The following is a 7,330-nucleotide window of genomic DNA, read 5'->3' on the forward strand; positions in this document are numbered from 1 at the left end:
TGTTTAATTTCTCTTTCTCTGCCGCAAATAGAAAACAAAGGAGGATTTTTTTTTTTTTAAGACCTCTGAGTAAAAATACGCTTGTTGCAGGGGCTAGAACAATGCCTAGTTTGTATTAAGCCCTGAATTAATTGTTAATAAGGGGGGTTAGTACGTTAGAAGGAATCTCTACCAATGCCATTCAGTAGTTTCCTCCTCATGCAGTCTTGTCTCAAAACTTCTCATTTTCCCATTAGTGCAATGGCTGTGGGTTCCCAAACTCACATGTATGCTCTGCGATGTAATTAGGCAGTAACAGGAGATGTTCCAATTCCGACTGTCTTAGCAAAATGCTAGTAATGTGGTCTTGCCATCAAACCTCAGGCAGCCCAAGAAAAGGGGTGCCTGGCCATGTCACATTTCGAAAAATAATTGCTAACAGTAACGTCAGCCCAGACTTACCGAGCCTTGCCTGTGGGCTGGCCACTTGACGCACGTCTTAACCTCCTTAATCTTCCCGACAATCTGACGAAGTATGACTGTTCTTGTCCCCATTTTGCAGGTGAGAAAATTGAGGTGCAGAAAAGTGAAGTAACTTTCCCCAGGTCATGCAGCGTGCCGGACTCTCTTCAGCGGGGCGGGTTGGCTGCATGAATGAAACAAATGTCCCTCCATCAAAGACCATCTCGGGCCATCTCCTTCCTTCTTCTGTTGTCGGGGACACAGGACGTTGGCAAATTGGACCAATTAGCTTTTCTCAGGTCTGCTGGTTTCTGTTCCTTTCTGGACGAGTCCTGATCTCTGCTTCTCCTGCTTCCGGTATCTGAGATGGCCCAGCTCCCAGTCCTCTGTGCCCCCTCCCTCCCTGGCCAAGCTGTCGGGGCATAGTCCACACAGTGAAGTGTGCACCCTGCTCGAGCCAACTTCCTTTGTAAAGTCACACAGAGACTCGGGTTTGGGATCTAGATCTTTCTGGGAATATAGGTGTCTGGGGGTGGGGGAAAGGGGGCGGGGGGGGGGTGGAGGCCAACATCTTTTCCAGACTGCTGTGACCAAAGAAACCTAATTCAGAATTTCTTTAGAATTTTGTGCTCAGTAGCTTAAAGTCCTAGAACCAGATTTACAAGACTCCCAGCGCCGCCTCCCACCTGGTGTAGACGCCACCCGAACCCTCCCCTCCCCCCCTTCCCACAGATGATGTTTTCCAGCCTCTGCGAGAGTAAAGGGGCATCAGATGGTCAGCTCACAATGTTGTTGCTTTTACCTTGCTTTTTCACTTTCCACCCGAATAGGAGGTGTTTTGATATGTAGGGAAGAATCTACATGCGTCCGGAAAGAACTAGACATTATCTCGACTCTGAAGCACATTCTTCCGAGTTACCTGATCCTAGCCTTTCATCGCCAGGTGGGCTATTTTCCAGACCTGCACACTGTAGATAACTACATGCAACATGAAATAATTCTTATTTCATGCAGGTGAACTCTGCCCAGTAGAGGGACCGTCCTTCCTCCATGTGGTAAAAACTCTAAATGTTTCCAGTAAGGATGTAAATGAGAAAGGACGCTACATTCTTTTCTGGATGTTGGAATAAATAGTAAAGAAGAAGCCATTTGTCACGTGTCCTGGGTGGCTCTATCACCATCCTCCTCGAGATGGCATTCCAGGGCCTCCCCCAGCAGGAGGCGGCACCAGACCTCCCTCACCTCCGGAGTCTCCCTCCTCCCCTCTCCCGAGTCCTCTCTACCGACACCATGGGGTGCTGTGGCTGCGGAAGTTGCGGTGGCTGAGGCGGTCGCTGCGGCAGGTGCATCACCTGCAGGTGCTACCGGGTGGGCTGCTGCCCCTGCTGCTGCGGCTGCGGGAAGGGCTGTGGGAAGGGCAAGACGCAGTGCTGTTGCTAGGTGGCTGGGGGGTAAGAGGCCGTGGGGCATCTGCTCCCTCCAGTTAATGAGATTTTCCTGTCTGCCTCTGCTCCCACACCTCCCCGCTTGCTATCACCTGGGTGCCCTTGACTTACTCTTTTTTTTTTTTTTAATTTTGTAAATGTTTATTTGAGAGAGAGAGAGAGTGTGAGAACGGAAGGGGCAGAGAGAGAGAGGGACACAGAATCTAAAGGAGGCTCCAGGCTCTGAGCTGTCAGCACACAGCCCATTGTGGGGCTCAAACTCACGAATGTGAGATCATGACCTGAGCCAAAGTTGGACATTTAACCAACTGAGCCACCCAGGTGCCCCACTCTTTTTTTTTTTTTTTAAGTTTTATTTTTTATTTGAGCAGGTGAAAGTACATGAGTGGGAGAGGGGCAGAGGGAGAGAGAGAAAGAATCTCAAGCAGGCCCCATGCTCAGTGTGGATCCCCATGCGGGGCTCCGTCCCACGACCCTGGGACCATGACGTGGGCTGAACACAAGAGTCGGATGCTCAACCAACTGAGCCACCCAGGCGCCCCAGGACTTCCTCTTTGGAACAATATTGCTGGTTTTTGAACTCTGTGCCCTTCTCTATCAACTCAATGGTCCCAAACCATTTTATTTGAAAAAATCCCAAAGAAGTCATGGGCTTTGCAAGGATGGAAACCCAGCCAACACCTGAAGATCAGTGACTCCCTGAGCCCAGCCAAAGGGATCACGATCCTGAGTATTCTCTCTGAGCTGTATTCATGTGGTCTCCCAACTTAGTCCTTCTACTGCTCTGCACCTGTGCACAAACTATTTTTATTACTATTACCGTTTTCCATTACTTTCACTATTATTTCCAGTCACCATGTAGGTATTGCCCAAATTTCCAAATGAAACACAGAAAACAGCCACAGATGGACAAGCGGGCAAAGAAATTGTGATGTGATATGTGTGTATACGTGTGCGTGTGTGCGTGTGTGTAAGTGAAAGAAGCCAGAGAAAAATAACTGCTGTTTGAGGTCTCTTGTATGTGGAATCATAAAAAGGACAAGATCATAGATACAGGGAAGAGGTAGGTGGTTACCGGGGGTGAAGGTGGGACAAACAGGGGAAGGGGGGTAAAAAAAAAATCAAAGATGCAGAAAACAGCCCTAAGTGATTCTGCTTTTATTCTGCTGTGGCTACAGGGGGCCTGCAGGAAGTTTCTGTCATCCTGGCCGAGCTGTACGGATGTGTATATGGCAGCAGAAGGAGCTCAGGGCTGCTGGGCCGGCCACCGCCAGGCCTGGGGCCTCCCCTCCCAGCCACCTGTCATTTTTTCATCTCCCGAGACTGGTAGGCACTTCCCCCAGACGTTTCAGCGCCCACTGCCTTGTGTGCCTCTTCCCGAAAGGCCCAGTGACCCTACTCATTTGTCAAATGTGGGTCAGGTGCCCTGTAGCGACAATTTCCTCAAGCCAGATCTAAATATTTCACCTACATCAGGGCAAAGGGCTAGAACCCTAACCTTTTTCTTTCTTCTCAGAAATGGTTATTCTCTCGCCATTCCTTTCTTTTTTTGTTGTTTCATGTTTTTTAATGTTTTTATTTTATTTTTGGGAGAGAGAGAGAGAGAGAGCATGAGCAGGGGAAGGGCAGAGAGAGGGAGACACAGAATCCGAGACAGGCTCCAGGCTCCAAGCTGTCAGCACAGAGCCAGACTCGGGGCTCGAACTCATGGACCATGAGATCATGACCTGAGCCCAAGTAGGACGCTTAACTGACTGAGCTACCTAGGCACCCCCCCCTTTTTTTTTTAAGTTTTATTTTTTATTTGAGCAGGAGAAAGTACATGAGTGGGAGAGAGGCAGAGGGAGAGAGAGAGAGAGGAGAGAGAGAGAGAGAGAGAGAGAGAGAGAGAGAGAGAGAGAGAATCTCAAGCAGGCTCCACGCTCAATGTAGTACCCCATGCAGGGCTCTGTCCCACGACCCTGGGATCATGACCTGAGCTGAAAACAAGAGTCAGAAGCTCAACCACTGAGCCACCCAGGAGCCCCCATCTTGTCATTTCTCTCCCCTTACTTCTATTGTTTATGATTTTTTTTTTTTAGTTTTTATTTTTATTTGTTTTGAGAGAAAGAGCACGTGTGCTTGCGCACAAGCGTGTGGAGGGGGCGCGGGCAGAGAGAGAGGGAGACTGAATCCCAAGCAGGCTCCGTGCTGTCGATGCAGAGCCCAATGCCGGGCTCGATCCCACGAACTGTGAGATCATGACCTGAGCCAAAATCAAGAGTCAGCTGCTTAACCAACTGAGCTACCCGGGTGCCCCATGACTTCTGTTTTTGTTGTTGTTTCTGTAAGTCATTCTATGTACAAAACGAAGCATTTAAGATATTTCTCCCTAAGGTGCTCTTACCAATCAAGAAAACCTACCCCTTACAAAGCAAACATATATTTTAATATATATATTATAATACATTATATTATATATATATCTTACATATATAATACATACATATATATTATATATAAATCTTTCTCTTTAATGAGATACCAAATAAAAATTTTTCATTTCAAAATACTCTTTCGCCTTCTGTGTTTGTTCCTTTTAATTATAAATGTGCATTTAGGATATTCATGCATATTGCAAAAAAATGGAAAAAAAACCATCAGAACGGTCACGTGTAAAAAAATCTGCAGCTTATTTTCCCTTGTTATTTCTCAAGAGGCTAAACATTTTTTTTTTTTTAAATTAGCATTTCAGTTTGGTTATGAGTCGTTTACACGGTGCAAAAAGCATCAAAATCCATGGGAAGCTGACACGTCCACCACATTTCTCCTTCCCCCGTGTCAGGTCATTGTTGTTAGCTTTGTTTGTCCTTCCAGAAAAGTTGTATGTGTATATAAGCCACTACCCACACTTACATTTACACAAATGAGGAGCTACTACACTCATTGTTTTCCACCTAATGATTTATTCCACCTCATACTTCTCTCCACCTAATGATTTATTTTATAGGCCTTTACCACGATGTAATGATCTTCCTCATTTTTATCCCGTTAATAGTATTACAGGTGAACATATTGACGGACCATAATACATCATCCCTGTCTCCATGTAACACCCTTTAAATAGTTTCCACTCCTGTGTTCTCAGAAACGGTATTGTCATGAAAAACAGTTGTGTGAGTCATTTCCCAGGTGTGCAGTATAGCAATAGTGTCTATTTCTACCAGAGAAATCTATAGGTGGAAAGATACGTGCATTTGTAATTGGGAGGGTGGAGTTTTCCCTCACGGCAATGGAGCTGATTTGTACACGCGCCAACCATCTTTGAGACTGCCCGTGGACCCATTGCCGGAGAACTAAGTGTATTGTTACTCTTCTGGATTATTTTCTAGTCTGCCAGGGGACAAATGGTATCTCATTGTCATTTAATATACATTTTTCTTAGGAGTTCAACATCTACGTGTCTGAGCCTTATTTTGCTTTCTCTGAATTCCCTGTTCACATGCTTTGCCCATTTTTCTATTAGATGACTGATCTTTTTCTTATCAGTTGGTGTTGCCTCTTTAGAAATTAAGGAAAGCAGCTTTAATGAGTTGCAATATTTACTCCAGATTACTGTTTGTCTTCTGGGTTTGTTTGCCGTGATTTTTCTCCCACATGTAAGTTTATGGTGTCAATTCATTTTTCTAATTGTCTTCGAGGTTTTATGCAACTTTAGAAAGGTTTGAGGTTATAAATAGTGTTTATGTGGTTTTTCTACTATTTTTGTGGTTTCATTTTTTATATCTGTGTACTAATATATATATTGCATATTGATAAAGTTATTTTATCACTTTTGCACCTAATTTAGTTTTTCTTTGAAAAAAATTCTGCCAATCCTAGTAAATATTTCATTTTTTCTTCCTTTGTATAAGATGGTATCTTTACCATAGTCTAAAATCCCATATAAACTAGGGACTAAATCAGAACTTTCTACTCTATTCCAGTGGACTGTCTCTTCATGTTGCTATGTTATTGTAGTTAAGAGTTTAGTGTAGCATGTTATTCTCTGCAAATAATTTAATCTCATTTTCCCTTGACAAAGCATTTTCTTGGTTCTTCTTTGTTAGGTTTCCAAGTAAAATGTAGCATCACCCTTACGAGTTCTGAAAAAAAAAATGTGTTTTTTCCTCTGGTATAGGATTTAACTTATAAACTTATTTAGAAAGCATGATGTCTTTATATAATTTTTCTTCCTAACCAAGGACAAGATAGGCCTTTCTATATGTTTAGGTATTATTTTGTAATCTTCAGAAGTGTTTGCCAGGCATATTCATATATGCCTTACACACTTATTAAATTACTAAATAGGTTAAATATAATTATTGTTGTATTATTTTTGTCCTACCATAACTCAGGTCTGTAAGTCCCATGCATCTTCTAAATGGTTGTTGTACCACGAAGGCTGTTGATTGCTATATATTTACTTTCTATCTTAGTTTTTAGTTGAGTCTTCTAGGTGTATGCTTGTAGTCTCTGGAATAATGATAATTTTGCCTCCTCTAATACAGTTTTTCACTTCTCATTTTTTTGCTTGTCTAACTGTGTTGGCTTATACCACTAGTCCAATCAATTAAATAGGAAGAATAATAGTGGTCATCCTTTCCTTGTTTTTTTTAAAAAAAAATTTTTTTTTTAATGTTTATTTATTTTTGAGACAGAGAGAGACAGAGCATGAGCAGGGGAGGGGCAGAGAGAGAGGGAGACACAGAATCAGAAGCAGGCCCCAGGCTCTGAGCCATCAGCCCAGAGCCTGACGCGGGGCTTGAACTCACGAACCGTGAGATCGTGACCTGAGCTGAAGTCGGACGCTCAACCGACCGAGCCACCCAGGCGCCCCTCCTTGGTTTTGATAGAAGTAGGAATATCATTACTTTTCCCTAGTAAGTAAATGTTAGCTTTGGGGCTGAGTTTTATTTTCAGTCCAGGGACTGGATTTTAGAATTTGGAGAAAAGTATATCTGAAACACAAATCTTGAATCGGCATTCTACATTTCCATGGCAGACTGCTCAATCTGTCTTCTATTGAAGTTGCAAAGGACAAGCACAGATGATTCTCAGCACAATTCATCCAAAAACTAGAAAGACTCTTCAATATTTTTGCCCACATTATTTTATTTGGCACAAGCACTGCCCTTTAAAAATTAGGCGTTTCCCCCACCCTATTAGTATTTTCTTACTTAAAAATACCTAAAAAGTCCTAGAAATTTCTAGTTAAGTTTCTCTGTTTTACACAGAGATCACACGGACACAGCATTAAAACCCCCGTCTGGGGTCATGGTAGGGAGAAAGCTCGTTGTCTCCCCTATGGTCACGAGGAATTGACTGGAATGTCATTCTGTGGATATCCAGGAACGTCTGGAGCTATTCGTGAGGTAGATTTTTAACAACAAAGCTCAGCAGAACACAAAGCGAAAAACAATCAT

The sequence above is a fragment of the Panthera leo genome, chromosome C1 (assembly GCF_018350215.1).
Source record: "Panthera leo isolate Ple1 chromosome C1, P.leo_Ple1_pat1.1, whole genome shotgun sequence".
In the NCBI taxonomy this organism is placed as follows: domain Eukaryota; kingdom Metazoa; phylum Chordata; class Mammalia; order Carnivora; family Felidae; genus Panthera; species Panthera leo.